Source organism: Anas acuta, chromosome 1 (assembly GCF_963932015.1).
Source record: "Anas acuta chromosome 1, bAnaAcu1.1, whole genome shotgun sequence".
Classification (NCBI taxonomy): Eukaryota; Metazoa; Chordata; class Aves; order Anseriformes; family Anatidae; genus Anas; species Anas acuta.
In genome coordinates, this window is record NC_088979.1 from 33,102,018 (window position 1) to 33,118,103 (window position 16,086).

At 44.9% G+C, this 16,086-nt stretch overlaps 1 long non-coding RNA gene across 1 annotated transcript in view; it reads right to left on the bottom strand.

Annotated features, from left to right (window-relative positions):
• Positions 1-4,580: 4,580 nt before the first annotated feature.
• LOC137850108 (uncharacterized) overlaps positions 4,581-16,086 on the bottom strand; it is a 308,777-nt gene continuing 297,271 nt past the window's right edge. Inside the window, exon 3 of the long non-coding RNA XR_011092267.1 lies at positions 4,581-5,079. This is a non-coding gene — a long non-coding RNA (uncharacterized lncRNA). The remainder of the gene's footprint in view (positions 5,080-16,086) is intronic.

The following is a 16,086-nucleotide window of genomic DNA, read 5'->3' on the forward strand; positions in this document are numbered from 1 at the left end:
CTTTCTGCCAGAGGCTCCAGGTGGGGCCGTTCTCCCCGGCTGCAGTGTAGAGCACATTCTTTACATCTGGTCCTGTTCGAACTGGCCCAAGGGCTACTGCATGGACTATTTCCTGCTTGATTTGTTCAAAGGCTTGTCGTTGTTCAGGGCCCCACTCAAACTCATTCTTCTTACGGGTTACTTGGTAGAGTGGGTTTACAATCAGACTGTAATTTGGGATGTGCATTCTCCAAAACCCCACAACACCTAGGAAAGTCTGTGTTTCTTTTTTGTTAGTTGGTGGAGACATAGCTGTTATTTTGTTGATCACATCCATTGGGATTTGACGACGTCCATCTTGCCATTTTATTCCTAAAAACTGGATCTCTCGTGCAGGTCCTTTGACTTTATTTTGTTTTATGGCAAAACCGGCTTTCAGAAGGATTTGGACTATTTTCTTCCCTTTCTCGAAAACTTCCTCTGCTGTGTCACCCCACACAATAATGTCATCGATGTACTGCAGGTGTTCAGGAGCTTCCCCCTGCTCTAGCGCAGACTGGATCAGCCCATGGCAAATGGTAGGGCTGTGTTTCCACCCCTGGGGCAGCCGATTCCAAGTATATTGGACTCCCCTCCAAGTGAAGGCAAATTGTGGCCTGCACTCTGCTGCTAGAGGGATGGAGAAAAATGCATTAGCGATATCAATTGTGGCGTACCACTTGGCTGCCTTCGATTCAAGTTCATACTGAAGTTCCAGCATGTCTGGCACTGCAGCACTCAGTGGTGGCGTGACTTCGTTCAGGCCGCGATAGTCCACTGTTAGTCTCCACTCGCCATTAGACTTTCTCACTGGCCATATGGGACTATTGAAAGGTGAATGGGTCTTGCTGATCACTCCTTGGCTCTCCAATTGACGAATTAGCTTATGGATGGGGATCAGGGAGTCTCGGTTAGTGCGATATTGCCGCCGGTGCACAGTTGTGGTAGCGATTGGCACTTGCTGTTCTCCGACCCTCAGCAACCCCACAACAGACGGGTCCTCTGAGAGACCAGGCAAGGTAGATAATTGTTTAATGCCCTCTGTCTCTAAGGCAGCTATACCAAAAGCCCACCGGAACCCTTTTGGGTCCTTGCAATATCCTCTTCTAAGATAGTCTATGCCAAGGATACATGGAGCATCCGGGCCAGTCACAATGCGGTGCTTTTCCCACTCATTCCCAGTCAGACTCACCTCAGCCTCCAATACAGTCAACTGCTGAGATCCTCCTGTCACTCCACAAATATAGATGGGCTCTGGTCCTTTATAGCTCGATGGCATTATAGTACATTGTGCACCGGTGTCTACTAAAGCCTTATACTTCTGTGCGCGTGATGTGCCAGGCCATCGAATCCACACAGTCCAATAAACTCGATTGTCCCTTTCCTCCCCCTGGCTGGAGGCAGGGCCCCCCTAATCCTGGTCAGAATCTTCTTCGTTTCTGTGTTTGAAGGACTGTCTGCTGGAAGTTGGAGCAGCAAACTTTTCGGAGAATCCCTTTTTCCTGATTGTTTTCTTTTGCAACTCACGTACCCGTGCCTCTAGGGTCGCGGTAGATTTTCCATCCCATTTTCTCATGTCCTCTCCATGGTCTCGTAAGTAAAACCACAGGGTGGCACGGGGTGAGTACCCACCATATCGTCTTCCTTGTGTGGGTGAACGCCTACCCCTGACAGCTGAGACACTGCTTTGTACAGGTGCGGAGGAGAATAATCTCTCTTCAAGTTGGTGAAACTTTTCAGAAAGTGTTTTCTCCCAGGTGTTCTCTTTTGGTCGGTGGACACTGGTTGGTTCAGGTGGGGAGGACAATAGATTCTCTTCAAGTTGGTGAACCTTTTCAGAAAGTTTCTCCACAGCTGAGACGCAGGCCTGTAAGGAAGAGGAGAGACTTTCTTCGTACTGCCGGAGTTGTTTAGCCGCTTCATCCACTGTGGGTTCCTCATCCTCTTTCCAGGCCATTATTGCCAATGAGCTGGCATATGATGATGGTGCACTCCGTACAAACTTCCGCCACATGGGTCGTGTACACTTGACTTCATCTGGATCTTTGGATGTTTGTCTCTGGTCTGGATCTTCATAAATCACTTCCCGTACGGCTAATTCCCTCAGGTACTGGATTCCCTTCTCCATAGTGGTCCACTTGCCTGGTAGACATAAAAGTTCTTCCTTGAAGGGATACCTTTCCCTCACAGCTGAGAGGAGACGCCTCCAGAGGCTGGTGGATTGTGCTCCATCTGCAATTGCTTTGTCAATGCCGGCGTCTCGAGCAAGGGATCCCAGCCGCTTGGCTTCCCTGCCGTCTAATTCCACACAATTGGCTCCAGAGTCCCAGCACCGGAGCAGCCAGGTGACAAGCTGCTCACCTATACAGCGACCAAAATCTTTTCGCACATCTCGTAGCTCGCGCTCGTTTAGGCTTCGGGTAGTTACTGTTGATTTTTCGACATCCTCATCTTCCTCCTCCTGAATCCTTGATGGCCCAGCGTCGTCGTCATCTTCGTCATCTCTATACCTAGTTTTGGCAGAAGCCTTACCTGGGTTGGCAGAAGACTCTCTGCGTTCTAAACGACCTGAATCTCTATACCATTTTTTCACCTTCTCTACAGGGGCAGCTTGCACTGCTACTGCTCGTTTCTCTGACTTTGTTACAGAGTCTGCTACAGGGGTTGGAATACCCTCTGCAGGGTCAACTTGCACTGCTACAGCTCGTTTCTCTGACACGGCCACAGGAGCTGGAGCGGCTGCAGGAGCTGGAGCTGGAGCTGGAGCAGTTGCAGGAGCTGGGACTGGAGCAGCAGTAGGAGCTGGAGCTGGAGCGGCTGCAGGAGCTGGAGCTGGAGCGGCTGCAGGAGCTGGAGCTGGAGCGGCTGCAGGAGCTGGGGCTGGAGCAGCTGCAGGAGCTGGAGCGGCTGCAGGAGCTGGGACTGGAGCGGCTGCAGGAGCTGGAGCGGCTGCAGGAGCTGGGACTGGAGCGGCTGCAGGAGCTGGGACTGGAGCGGCTGCAGGAGCTGGAGCGGCTGCAGGAGCTGGGACTTGAGCGGCTGCAGGAGCTGGAGCGGCTGCAGGAGCTGGGACTGGAGCGGCTGCAGGAACTGGAGCTGGAGCGGCTGCAGGAACTGGAGCTGGAGCGGCTGCAGGAGCTGGGACTGGAGCGGCTGCAGGAGCTGGAGCGGCTGCAGGAGCTGGGACTGGAGCGGCTGCAGGAGCTGGAGCGGCTGCAGGAGCTGGGACTGGAGCGGCTGCAGGAACTGGAGCTGGAGCGGCTGCAGGAACTGGAGCTGGAGCGGCTGCAGGAGCTGGGACTGGAGCGGCTGCAGGAGCTGGAGCGGCTGCAGGAGCCGGGACTGGAGCGGCTGCAGGAGCTGGAACTGGAGCGGCTGCAGGAGCTGGGACTGGAGCGGCTACAGGAGCTGGAGCGGCTGCAGGAACCGGATCTGGAGTGGCTGCAGGAGCTGGGGCTGGAGCTGGAGCAGAATCCACCGTAGGGGTCACAGTGGCCGTTGGATCTGTCACAGGGCTTGGAGTGGCCGCAGGGTCTGTCACTAAGTTGATAGCAGTATCAATGGCAGCTCGATAGGCATGAGCCAGGCCCCAGCACGTTACAATGATTTGTGTTACTTTGGAACTGCCAGAATCATGACACCTTTTTTTCAAGCATTCTGCCAGTTTTTGAGGATTTTGCCATTGTTCAGGGGTGAATTTCCAACACACTGGGGGTGCCAACTGCTCTAGATGCCTGCCCATATCCGCCCATACTCCCTGCCACCCACAACTATCCTGCCTCCGGGCAGATATCCGGATGAGCTTCCCAAGTAGTTGTTTAACTTTAAGCAGAACCTGAAGTGCATTCATGAGGCAGAACAACAAGACTATGGTACTCTGAGTATTCCAGAAATATTCAATATCTTGGAGAGCTATTGTGACAAGCTCAGGGGATAAGAGAGTGGTGAAGGAGGAAGGCAGAGTGACCCAGGAGGATACAGGGGGGGTGAAGGAGAAAGGGAGAGTAAGCAAGTAAGGAAAAATATCCTCCCCTTTCCCCTCCACAGATTGACTCCCTAATGAAAAAAAACAATAGGTATAATTGCTAATAGTTTCCAAGATACAGTTTCCAAAGTACAGAGTCGACGATGTTACTGAATACAAATAACAAGTTAGAGTCATGACCACGTATTTCATCGTCTCATAAGCCATTGCTACAACACACAGCACCATAATGATCTGAAACCAGGGCCCGGAGAGGATAAACAACACGACAGAGAGCAAATACGGAAAATAATGTACTATAATACTCAATTTGGAAAACAGGCGCAGCAGAGTTGAGATTAAAGCAATCAGCATTATGACAAGTGACTATTAAGCAGGTCTAATCCTTACACCAATTTTAGTTTAACACACTCTGGTCAGATCTGCCGTTATCTCAACCTTTCGTGCCCCACGTTGGGCGCCAAAAAGACTGTCGTGGTTTAACCCGGCCGGCAGCTAAACACCACGCAGCCGTTCGCTCACCCTCCCCCCTCCCTCTCTGGGACGGGGGAGAGAAATGGAAAGTGAAGCCCGTGAGTTGAGATAAAGACAGTTTAATAAGACAGGAAAATAATAATAACAAAATAATAATAAAAATAATAACAATAATAATACAATGGTGATAATAGGAAAGTAATAATAGTATGTACAAACAAGTGATGCACAATGCAATTGCTCACCACTCGCTGACCGATGCCCAGCCTAACCCCGAGCAGTCCGGCCCCCTCCCCCCAGCTAGCCACCCCTATATATTGTTTAGCATGACGTCAGATGGTATGGAATACCCCTTTGGCTAGTTTGGGTCACCTGTCCTGGGTCTGTCCCCTCCCAGCTCTTACTGCACCCCCAGCCTGCCCGTTGGCAGGACAGAGCAAAAGGCTAAGATGTCCTTGGCTTAGTATAAGCACTGCTCTGCAACAATTAAAGCATCGGGGTGTTATCAGCACTCTTCTCATCCTAAGCCAAAACACAGCATTCCACCAGCTACTAGGAAGAAAATTAATTCTGTGCTAACTGAAACCAGGACACCTTCCTTCCTTCCTTCCTTCCTTCCTTCCTTCCTTCCTTCCTTCCTTCCTTCCTTCCTTCCTTCCTTCCTTCCTTCCTTCCTTCCTTCCTTCCTTCCTTCCTTCCTTCCTTCCTTCCTTCCTTCCTTCCTTCCTTCCTTTTTCTTTCTCTCTCTCTTTCTCTATTTCTTTCTTTTTTTTTCTTTTCTCTTTTTTCTTTTCTCTTTTTTTTTTTTTTTCTCCTGTATATCTTTCTAGTATGTTGTGATTGAAATAACCATGATAGTTTGGCCAAATGCATTGTATTTGAGTAAAATTGTAAAACATAATATTTGAAGAGTGATTCAGAAAGCAAGAAGATTATCACTTAAAGCTTCTTAAATTTTGCATAGTGATATTCAAGTAGCATTGCTAGTAACAATGCATTCACCATGACTATTAATTAACATATTTTCATTAAACTAAAACATTACACTGCCATGAAAATAAAGTAAAAATTTTGGATATAGAAGATATATGTCAGGTCATTAGTCAAGTATCAATATTTCTTGAGTCAATATTTACATTACCTATGTATACTTTACTGCATGGGAAGGGAATTAGAGAAAAAGAGTGAAAATTAGACTTTTCAACAATTTTATCCATCTTGTCTAAATTGAAACTTGCATGCAACACAAAATTTCCTTAAGCCATTTTCAGGTTCTATTAGTTTTCACTTTCCTATGGCATCGTTACTTAAACAATTCCCTTTATCTCACCTACTGAAAGACTGAATTAACTTCTGAATATTTCAAAGATACAGATTAGACTTGTTACTACTTCAAGGGTTTTTTAAGATACAGAGGAAATAACACAGAATTGAAGATATTTATTTAGTTATCCAGTCCACAGTTCAGAAACAACTAGAAACATTTGGAAAGTTTAGTTATTATTTTCCTATGATATCCATGGATGAGTAAGTCTTCTTGAGTAGAGTAACTAATAATTTTAGTGTTCATTTTTAGTGTTAGGTCAGACTGTGTTACTATCCTATCATTATTCTGATATTTCTTTTCACAAATATAGATGAAATTATTGTTGACCTAACCTTGGGAACTGATAATAAATAAATTACAGTCAGGCTTTTGCCTTTCTTGTTTTTGTGCTTCAGTAAAGGTGTCAAACAGTCTATAAGATAATGTTTTTTTGAGGATTATTGTTCACTGTCTGTCTACTTAGAGCAAGGCTTTAATAGAACATCTCATTTTGCTGTGGTGTCTCTAGATTTAAAGATACGGATTATGTACAAAATAAGGTCAGTAAAAAACAAACCAATCAAACAACCAAACAGAAAAAAAAAAAGCAAAAAATTCACCTTCTTTGCAAGCATGCTTAAAAAACAGTGGTCTTATAGAGGAGGAGGATGTCTTGTGACCAAAAAGCACATTTAAACTAAAGTTTGGTTGCATTTACTCTCTGCTTGGAGCAGGAAAAGGAGTCTTCCCATTGCTCTTGAACTGTCCCTACACAACAGATCTGATGCTCTAGGGCTGGAGAGAGGAGACTGTGTGGTAAAGACCTCAGAAAGGACAACCATACAACAGTGGCAGTCTACCACCTGCATCAGAACCAGTGACACAAAAAAGAAAAACACCATGAAGGGTGTTAGTAATTGGAGACTCCTCTCTGAGAGGCACTGAGACACCCATTTGCTGTCCAGATAATCTCTCCAGTGAGGTTTGCTGCCTCTCTGGGGCCCACATTCATAATAATACAAGGAGGCTACTGAGCCTGGTGGGGCCTGAAAGACTACTACCCATTCCTACTCTTTCTCATGGGATCAAATTAGTCTGCAACAAATAGACTTTAAAATATCAAAAGGGGATTTACGTCGTTCGAAAAGATGTTAAAAAGGGATCAGGACTGCAAGTAGTGTTCTCCTCCATCCTCCCAGTTGGTGACTGTGACCCAAAAAGAAGCAGAAAAACAGACCAACTGAATGATTGGTTTTGTGGCTGGTGCCATGACCAAGGTTTTGGGTTCTATGATTTTGGACATACTTATGAGACACTGAGCACGCTGACACTGGATGGGACACAGATAACCAGGTGGGGCAAGAGTGTTCTGGGCAGCAAGCTGGATGGGCTTGTTAACAGGGATTTAAACTAATTGTGGTGGGAGAAGGGGATGCACCTCTGAGAGATGGAAGGTAACCTGGGAAAACTGTCAGTTTAGGAAACAACAGGAAAATACTTATGAACTGTCCCGAAGGAATTAGGAAGGCATCATCTGAAAATGTGATGAGAGTGGTAGCCCAGCTGAAGTGCCTCTACACCAATGCATTCAGCGTAAGAAACAAGCAGGAGTTGGAAACCATGGTGCAACTAAAAAAATATGATTTGATTGTTATCATGGAAATGTGGTGTGATGGATATTGGAACACTGGAATAGAGGGCTACAAGCTTTCCAGAAAAGATAGGCAGGGAAGGATGGTAGGGGTGTTGACCTTTATGTTAGGAAAGGGATTGATTGTGAAGACATGCCTCTGAGAAACAGCCATGGACAAGTTGAAAGCTTGTGGGTAAAAGTTAAAAAATAAACCAATAAAGGACACTTTGTGGTTGAGGTCCATTACATGCTGCCTGTTGATGAGGCCTTCTTGCTTCAACTACAAGAAGCATCATGCTTGCACGCTGTCATCCTGATGGGGGAATTGAATAACCTGGATATCTGTTGGTAAATCTACACAGCATGCTGTGAGCAATCTAGGAGACTCATGTAGTATATTGACAATAACTTCCTGGTCCAGGTATTAGACAAACCAACTAGAGGATAAGCATTACTCTACCACATCTTATCAGGTCAGATGAACTCATTGAAGAGGTTAAATTGGAGACAGTGACCATGCTCTGGTTGAGTTCATGATCTTGAGGAATATAAGCTTGGCAAACAGAAAAGTCAGAACTGTGAACTTCCAAAGTGTAAACTCCCAGTGGTTTAAAAACCTAGTGGACAGGATCCCCTGGAACACTGTACTTAGGGACGAGGGAGCTGAACAGAGCTTGCAACTCTTTAAGGTCACTTTTCTTAGAGCACAAGAACTCTGCATCTTCCTGTGTAAGAAAGCAAACAGGGAGGGCAGGAAACCAGGATGATTGTGCAAGGACCTGCTGGTCAAACTGAGGCACAAGAAGGAAATGCATAAGCAGCAGAAGCAGGGACTTGTGGTCTGGGAAGAGTACAGGGTCTGTCTGTGCAGGGATGGGAGAAGAAAAGCCAAGACACAGCTTTTTTTATTTTTTTATTTTGAGCTTGGCGAGGGATATAAATAACAAGAAGGGATCCTATGGGTGCATTGGCCAGAAAACAAAGGCCAAGGAGAATGAGTCCCCTCTGATAAACAAGAAGGGAGAACTGGTAACAGACATAGAGAAGGCTGAGGTGCTCAGCAACTTCCTTGCCTCACTCTTCACTGCCAGTCAGCCTTCCCACATCTCTCAAGTCCTTGAACCTCTGAGTAAAGTCTCTCCCACTGTAAGCAAAGAGTAGGTTTGAGACCACCTGATAAAACTGAACAGGATTAAGTCTATGGGGTCCAATGACATGCATCCCAGGGTCCCATGTGGAGTGTTGTGTCCATGTCTGGAGCCTCCAGCACAAGAAGGATGTTGATCTGTTAGAGAAAGTCCAGAGGAGGGCCACCAAGATGACTGAAGAACTGAAGCACCTCTTCCATGAAGAAAGGCTGAGAAAGCTGGGGATGTTCAGTCTGAAGAAGAGAAGTCTCCAGGGAGAACTCACTGTGGCCTTTCAGTATTTAAAGGTGACATAAAAAGACGGAGAGGAACTCTTTGCTCAGTCAGATGACAGGACAAAGGTGACTGATTTTAAACTAAAAGTGAGGAGATTTAGATTATCTATTAGGAGGAAATTTTTGACTCAGAGGGTGGTGAGGCACTGGAAGAGGTTTCCCAGAGAGGTTGTGGATGCCCCATCCTTGGAGGTATTCAAGGCCAATCTGGATGGGGCATTGCCCAACCTGATGTAGTGGGTGGCATTCCTGTCCTTGGTAGGTAGATTGGAATTGGACAATATTTAAAATCCCTTCCAACCCAATCCATTGTATGATTCTATGATTCGATATTCGTGATTAAATTATCATGATTACTGTTCCACGAGTAGTGCAATATAACTTCAGTCTCGTAGATAAATGACTGGTGTATTTTACTGAATGAACAGGAGTACAGGTTATTTTGGATTGCTGGTGATAAATGAACTGTCTGCAAAGTACATGCAAGTAGCAGGAATATGAAAAACACAATTAATTATATGTAAGCTACCTTATGAAACAGCTCTACAGACGATCTTAGATTTCCCAGGGAAGCACTCAGTATTACCGAAGGTTCAAAACTCACCCAGTAGTGGGGAAAGAGAGATTCAGCCTGTCAACCGATCCCAGAAGGCAGAGATGTCCTCCTGACTTGTCTGTAATATCTTCCCTAACATTTTTGCCCTCTTGAATCATTCTTATATTATTTTCTTACTTTTAGGTGGAGCTTGAGTTACTCTGGTCATAGGAATCTTCAATATGATTGGTATAAATTTTCTCACTTTTGCTTTAAATATATAGGCCTAGAGAAATTCAGAGCAATGCTCACCCAGAGGACATTATTTGGTTATCAGTTAGACACAGGTCTGGCCATGAGTTCCATAGTATCACCAAGTTCCCTTCCTGTCAGTGAAATCACAGAGCCTGGCCATGGTGTCTTCACTCTGCTCCACCCTCCATGCTATTAACTTTAGAGTTGGAACACCAAGCTCCTCTGGTGTTGCCAATATTGAAAGTTGCAGGTTATTTTCCCAAGGGGATTATCATGGATCAAATTCCTTTCATATCTGCTACATCCCACCCTGGAAGTTTCCTCAGTGCTGAACCTTCTCTTAAGATGTAGACATACTTTTAGTCTCAATAAGTCACCTACAGCAATTATTCCACAGTATTCCCCTGTACAATACAGTGTTTTTTAGATATGTTACTACTGTTAGTTGACATCAAGCAATTTTATAGTTCATAATATCTCTGGAAACTCTTAAAGATGTGAAATAGTCTATCCCATTTGTCTGGAAATATTCAAGTATTTAGGAAACAGAGTCATATTTGTTGATTACACAGACAAAAAGAAATAGCTTTGTTTCAGTGTCCCGTGACACTATCCCCAGACTATTTTTGACAGCCAGTCAATGGAAGTTAAGATTGAAATTAATCACTTATCAACAATAAACTGTGAATGGTATTCATTTGGCCTGCATTCATTCAGCTGTAGGCTAGATGTCTACTATGTCTACTCTAATATCTGCTTTGCTCTTAAGGTACATAGTAAGGTTACTATTCTTTTACTTTGCCATTTTCCTTCCTTTGACTAAAATGAAATCAAAATAGTTAAAATATGTAAATAGTTTTAATATGGCCAAATGTAGGCAAAATTAATTCTCCCCCCTTCTATTTTCAATATGTAGTTTTACTTTTCTACATATTCATAGGCGATTCCAGTTTGAGAGACAATTCTAGCCTGAAAGAGAGAAAAAATTCTAGCCTGAAAGAGGGAAAACTGATTACCTAGTCAATAGTTGTTCATATTAGACACTTATCTATGCTATGAAATTTAATATATTGGATTTAGAAATGGAAAAGATAGTGAATACTGTTGGTTGGCACAGAAGTCAGTGACATGATCTTTGTCAACTTCCTTTAGTGCCTATCATTTCAACGTGTCTCATCTCAATGCAGAGAGCACTGTGCACACTTCCAAATAGATGAGTGAGTGGAAGCTGAAAAATTACAAAAACCTACAAAATCTACTTATATTTTAACGCTTTTTCAAGGGTCGAAGGTTTCTGTAAATTTCCATCAAAGAAAAACGAATCTTTAAAAGTAAAACAAAGGAAAGTAAAACAAAATAAAACGAAGGGAAGGGAAGGGAAGGGAAGGGAAGGGAAGGGAAGGGAAGGGAAGGGAAGGGAAGGGAAGGGAAGGGAAGGGAAGGGAAGGGAAGGGAAGGGAAGGGAAGGGAAGGGAAGGGAAGGGAAGGGAAGGGAAGGGAAGGGAAGGGAAGGGAAGGGAAGGGAAGGGAAGGGAAGGGAAGGGAAGGGAAGGGAAGGGAAGGGAAGGGAAGGGAAGGGAAGGGAAGGGAAGGGAAGGGAAGGGATATACACAATGTCTAACAGTGTTATGTTTTCAGAGAAGAGATTTATTTTTTTTTTTCTTCATTGGTCATTGTAGTTACAAAATAATTATTATTAGCAGTATTTCTTTAAATTATTGTGTTTGGTTTTGTTGTTGTTGTTTCACCATTACAACTGTAATGGTGAATTGGTAGGGGCATGAGTCAATAAAGTTTAGTTACACTGTAAAAATCTGAGCAAGGGTTCCTTAGAAATCAGTGAGTAATCGTGAGTCACTGATACTCAAATTGTGTTTTACTAATGGATATGCGTGAGAAAAGTTTTCTTCAGATAGTCAAGGGAATCTGGTTCAGCCTTACATTCTTATAATCTTGTGCAAACCAAATAATTTTGGAAAAGAGTCTGTTATTACTGGTTTTATGCATTAAATCAGGTTTTATGTATTAATCCTGAGAAACATTTCCAGTAATATTTGTATAGTAGTTTTAATTTGAATTTGAACACATTTTCAGGTAGGAGACCATAAATATGTCCCTATCAAATAAACAAATAATAATAGCTTTTTTAATTAGAAAATAATCACAATCCTTACTATATGCTAGAAATTAAAAAAAAAAAAATGTATTTGAATCTGGGAGACAGAGGAATTCCTAACAAATGTGCACAGAAAGTTTCACCTGAATAAGGACTCAAATAGAGAGCAAACCATACATCGGTAGTCACATTGCTTAAAGGACTCCTAAAGGACTCCTCTTGCCGAGGCAACTGTCTCTGGGGCAGATGCGTTCTGCAGCAGAGTGGGGGATCGGACAGGCAGGGCTCCCTCCACTTGAGGGAGCCGCCAGGAGTCGGCAGCCCTCACAAGGGAGGCTGGAGAGGCATAGGCGGAGCCAGCAACACCCCCTCCCTGGCTGTTCAAAAGCTGCCTCTAGGGAGCGCGAGTGACCAGAGCGTAGTGTGGCAGCTAGCGCAATCAGGGCGAGCAGGAAGGGCAGAGCATTCCCCCCTGCCCATACGAACAACTCCTCCAACAGCAGTCTACCGCTAGCTAAGCTGCAATGGTCTCCACCAGGCACAGTGCTCTCTCTAGGAAGTCTGTACACACCCAGACTGACTGCCCACTCAAAAATGCAGCAGTTCAGGTCTCTGGATGCAGGGAGTGTCTGAGCCTTTTACTACCATCTGCAGGGGGCAGAGAGACTGTGTGTGTGAGGTGTGAGCAGGTGAATGACCTGGTCCGCCTGACAGCAGAACTCAAGGAGGAGGTTAAGAGGTTGAGGGGTATCAGGGAGTGTGAGCAGGAGATAGACTTGTGGAGCAACTCCCTGCAGGGCCTGAAGGAGAGGTACCAGTCTGAGACACCCCAAATAGGGGTGGGCCCCCTGCCCTGTCGCTGTCGGGCAGAGAGAGGGGACCTAGGAGTTGAGGAGGAATAGAAACAGGTCCCTGCTTGACATCGCAGGCGAATCCCCCCCCCCTGCCGGCCCCACCTTCCTAGGTGCCCTTACACAACAGATTTGAGATCCTGGAGCTTGAGACCAGTAGATGAAGAAGAGGTAGAAAGTCTACCCAGGAGGATGCCTAGGGTGAGGAAGTCGACTCCATGCCTCAGGACTGTCTCCACCAAGACAGAAAGAAGGGTGATGTAGGTGACTCCCTTCTCAGGAGAACAGAGGGACCTATTTGTTGGCCTGACCCTACCCGTAGGGAAGTCTGCTGCCACCTTGGGGCCAGGGTCAGGGACATTGCCAGAAGGCTTCCCAACCTGGTTCACCCCTCTGACTATTATCCTCTTTTGATAGTCCAGGCTAGCAGTGAAGACATTGAAGAGAAAGCCTGAAGACTATCAAACGGGACTTTAGGGGACGGGGATGTTTAGTGGATGGAGTGGGAGTACAGATGGTGTTTTCATCTATCCATAGGTGGCCGGGAGGGGTACAGAGAGGACACGGAAAACCCACCTGATAAACACGTGGCTCAGAGGCTGGTGTGAACATAGAAATTTTCTTTTTTGGCAATGGGGTGCTTTACTCGGTACCGACCTGATGGCCGCAGATGGGTCCCTATCTCTAAGGAGAAAACAGATCCTAGGCCAGGAGCTGGTGGGGCTCATTGAGAGGGCTTTAAACTAGGTAAGAAGGGGGACAGGGAGGAAAACAGGGCTTGTTAGAGATGTGCCAGGGGTAACAATGGCAACGCTGGGAGAGAGGCAATGGCCCAACTGAAGTGCATCTACACTAAGCCACTTACCATCATTTATCAACAGTCCTGGCTATCGGGGAAGGTCCAGTCGACTGGTGGCTAGCAAACATGACGCCCATCTACAAGAAGGGCCAGAGGGCAGACCTGGGAAACTATAGGCCTGTCAGTTTGACCTCAGTACCAGGGAACTCATGGAGCAGGTTATCTTGAATGTCATCACACGACACTTACAGGGCAACCAGGTGATCAGGCCCAGTCAGCATGGGTTTATGAAAGGCAGGTCCTGCTTGAAAAACCTGATCTCCTTCTATGACAAAGTGACGCGCTTGGTGGATGAGGAAAGGCTGTGGATGTGGTCTACCCTTGACTTCAGCAAAGCTTTTGACACTGTTTTCCACAGCATTCTCCTCAAGAAACTGGCTACTCATGATGGACTGGCGTACACTTCGTTGGGTTAGAAACTGGCTGGATAGCCGGGCCCAAAGAGTCGTGGTGAATGGAGCCAAATCCAGTTGGAGGCTGGTCACTAGTGGCGTCCCCCAGGGCTCAGTACTGGGGCCAGTCTTCTTTAATATCTTTATTGATGATCTGGATGAGGGCATTGAGTGCACCCTCAGTAAGTTTGCAGATGACACCAAGTTAGGTGCGTGTGTCGATCTGCTTGAGGGTAGAAAGGCTCTGCAGGAGGATCTGGATAGGCTGCACCAATGGGCTGAGGTCAACTGCATGAAGTTCAATAAGGCCAAGTGCTGGGTCCTGCTCCTGGGGCACAATTACCCCAAGCAGAGCTACAGGCTGGGAGATGAGTGGTTGGAGAGCTGCCAGGCAGAGAAGGACCTGGGAGTGATGGCGGACAGTCAGCTGAATATGAGCCAGCAGTGTGCTCAGGTGGCCAAGAAGGCCAACAGCATCCTGGCTTGTATAAGAAGCAGTGTGACCAGCAGGGCTAGGGAGGTGATCGTCCCCCTGTACTCGGCTCTGGTGAGGCCGCACCTCGAGTACTGTGTTCAGTTTTGTCCCCCTCGCTACAAGAAGGACATCGAGGTGCTTGAAAGAATCCAGAGAAGGGCGGACATCGAGGTGCTTGAAAGAATCCAGAGAAGGGCGACAAAGCCGGTAAAGGGTCTGGAGAACAAGTTTTATGAGGAGCAGCTGAAGGAGCTGGGTTTGTTCAGCCTGGAGAAAAGGAGGCTCAGGGGTGACCTTATTGCTCTCTACAGGTACCTTATAGGAGGCTGTAGCAAAGTGGGGGTCGGTCTATTCTCCCATGTGCCTGGTGGACAGGGGGGGAATGGGCTAAAGTTGTGCCAGGGGAGGTTTAGGTTGGATATTAAGAAGAACTTCTTTACCGAAAGGGTTGTTAGACATTGGATCGGGCTGCCCAGGCAAGTGGTGGAGTCACCATCCCTGGAGGTCTTTAAAAGATGTTTAGATGTTGAACTTAGTGATATGGTTTGGTGGAGGACTTGTTAGTGTTAGGTCAGAGGTTGGACTCGATGATCTTGAGGTCTCTTCCAACCTAGACAATTCTGTGATTCTGTAAAAGGTACTCAGAAAACTACACAGATGAAGCTGTTTTGAGAAAATATCTAGAACTGCATACAATACATCATTTAAACTGAGCAAGTAGAGAGCGGTAGACACTTGCATCCAGTTAAGACAAACAAAGATTAAAATTGATAAATAAAAAAAATGAGAACTAGAAAGGAAGAAACTAGAAACAGTTGCAAAGAGAGGGAACATGCAAAGAGAGGAAACTCAGGGAACATAAAACTTAAGAGGCGAATGGGAAGACAAAAGATAATGAGAAATGTTGAGTACATTTTCTCTTCTGCCTCTCTTCTTCAAGAATATTCTTGTTAACTGACAGGTCTTGAAGTGGTCCTAATAGTGATCTGCAGCAAAATGTCACCATTTTGCTGTATGGTAATTACATAGAAATAAAAAACATCATATATATATATTTTCTCTTTAAAACCAATTGACTTATGTCAAATCTTGACATGAATTTCCTCTTGGCTTAATGGTGATCCTTAGTTCTGCACTATAAAGAAAGTGGTAATAAATTAAAAAAATAAATAAATTAAAAATATCTAAAAATAATCTGGTAATTTCTGAACTATATTTGACTATATATATATACACTTATATACATATAACTTAAATATATATATATGAGTATGTATAAGTATGTATAAGTATATATATATGTATATACTTTCCAAGCTTTGTTACAAGCCAGAAAATGTGTAATAAAGACTGATTCTGGTAGTTACTTAGCGAGCAGTCCACAAAGAAAGTTTCTTGATAAACTCATGTTTATCAAGACATGACATTTCAAGTTTATGACATATCAAGTTCATGACATTTGAATCTTCAAGGTATCCGTATCTTCCAGAACCTTTGAAATATTCACTGTGCTGAAATTTATGCAATCTAGCCATATATTGATAAAAACAAACAAACAAACAAAACATAACAGCAATCTTGGACACAACAATGCATATCAAAAAACAAACAAAATAGACATTAGCGAATGAAAGCAAGCAAGCAAACAAACAAAACCAACCAACCAAAAAACTCAAAATTCACATTTTGTCTATTGCAATCATCACTTCCAAAGATATTTTGTCAAACAAAATTACTTTGCTGTACATGATCAGGAGTATCCTG